Source organism: Poecilia reticulata, linkage group LG17 (genome assembly GCF_000633615.1).
Source record: "Poecilia reticulata strain Guanapo linkage group LG17, Guppy_female_1.0+MT, whole genome shotgun sequence".
Classification (NCBI taxonomy): domain Eukaryota; kingdom Metazoa; phylum Chordata; class Actinopteri; order Cyprinodontiformes; family Poeciliidae; genus Poecilia; species Poecilia reticulata.
The window spans coordinates 9,524,710-9,526,605 of NC_024347.1; the positions used below are offsets into that span (position 1 = coordinate 9,524,710).

At 36.8% G+C, this 1,896-nt stretch overlaps 1 protein-coding gene across 2 annotated transcripts in view; it reads right to left on the bottom strand.

The window, feature by feature from the left end:
* The window catches only part of LOC108167109 (endogenous retrovirus group PABLB member 1 Env polyprotein-like), a 62,033-nt gene that overhangs the window by 39,401 nt on the left and 20,736 nt on the right, over nucleotides 1-1,896 (bottom strand). The window lies entirely within an intron of this gene.

A 1,896-nucleotide genomic window follows, 5' to 3' on the forward strand; every position in this document is an offset into this window, starting at 1 on the left:
TTTTTGAGTCTCGATAAAAGAAACCTTCAACAGCTTTGCGTGCTTCTCCAGCAAGATAATTTCTGAGATAAAACATCTTCTCACTTGCTGGGATGGGTTTTCTGTCAATAAGAGTCATAAATGACATCTTCCAATCAGTAAACCTCAAAAGATCTCCACTAAATACTGTGGGTTCAGGGACTGGCAAGCGACTCATACTTAATGAGCTGGCTAATGCTTCAGCTAGATTTGATGTTTCTGGATTTATTATCACCTCAGGAGCTGTTTGGTAAGGTTGGAATGATGCAGCATCTAGATTTGAGCAGGGTTTATATCTAGAGAAGACAGGGTTAGTTCTGTAATTAATATCTTCAAATTCTTCAACAGTGTTTTCACAGTGTTCAAATTCCTCATATACTCTTACACGAGCTGCCGCTACAGCTATTTCCTTTTCTTTTTTTAACCGCTGCAGTTTTGCTCTTTCTTGTTCCAGCTATTGTTGCATTTCCACTTCCTTTTGTTTAATTTCTGACAGCATTTTTGACTCTTTAAGTTTCCAATCATTTTCAAATTTTTGGAGTTGTGCTTGCTGTGCTTGAATTTCCCTTGTAGCCTTTGATTGCTCCACTTTAGCAGCAAGCTCTGCTTGTGCACCTGCCTTGCTGTTATTAGTACTAGATGAACTGGAATGTCTGCTTGGACTCTCTGATGACTTTGATGAGTTTATGGTTTCAGTTTGAGTGTGACCAAAGATAGATCCATATTCATCTTTGTTTAATGTTTCTCTTACTCTTTTTCGAGATGACTATTATAATCTTTATCAATAGTCTCTACACGATTGTTTATGAGGTTACAGATTTCTTTTGTGAGTGTAACACAGGCTTCCATCTTTTTGACAATCTCTGCTGTAGTGTTACTGTTACGTAGAATGGGTCTCACAGCATCATACTTTGCTTGAATGCTTTCCTGTAAATCATTGAGTTCTTCTAATATACAGAGGGCCTTTAGTTTTTTCCTAGTTTCTCTTGCTACCCAATTCCAAGAATCATAAACTTTGTGAAACGCTTTCTCACGTTTTTTGTTCTCTTGGATGTGCATCTCTTGGCCTTTTTCTGTTAGTTTTCTTTCTCTGGAACTAGACGCCATGTGAACAGGATTTTCTGTTTTCTCTGTTGGAAGTGACATTTTATTCGCTTTCTGTAACTGCTTTGGGTTCACAGAAGACTTTTTAACTATCCCTTGACACTACGTCAATTCAGTTATGCTGTGAGCTTCTTCTTGTGATTGTCCGTTTTAACTTTATGCTTTATCTTGCCTGTGTGCAATCATTGGTGCAAGAGAAGACAGCTTCATTCGAGATGGGATGGTGTCAGCTTCACTGCAGAAAGATCTGATCTCTTGCGTGAGTTTTCACTGTAGCTGCCTCTCGGACTGAACAGCCAGACGCAGGGAGTTTCAAACGGGTGCAATTTAATCTCAACCTTTTTTTCCATTGACACCGTGAAAACTGTAGTATAAAACAAAAGTACACAGAACCATTGTATAAAACCAACATATCAAAATTCAGTTATACACAAAAAAGAATATGTTATGTCCTTTAACTCATTAATATACAGTTTTGTTTATAAACCGCGACATTCTACTGTTTCTTAAATAAAACTATAACATTTTTTATTACAAATTACAATCGCATATATTTATACCTTATTCTGCTTTCCGAGGGCGCTATTTTAAAGATTTTTTCCGGGTTTCTTTATAATGTAACGTTATCTCATCTCGCAGGGTGTTGCTAGGTAACCATAGAATAAACAAAGAAAAAAATCTACCGTTCTTTAAAATTAATGCATAAATTAACCACTAGGAGTCACTGTTGGCCCAATGAACAAGGAGAATTTTCCAATTAAGCTGTTATTTACA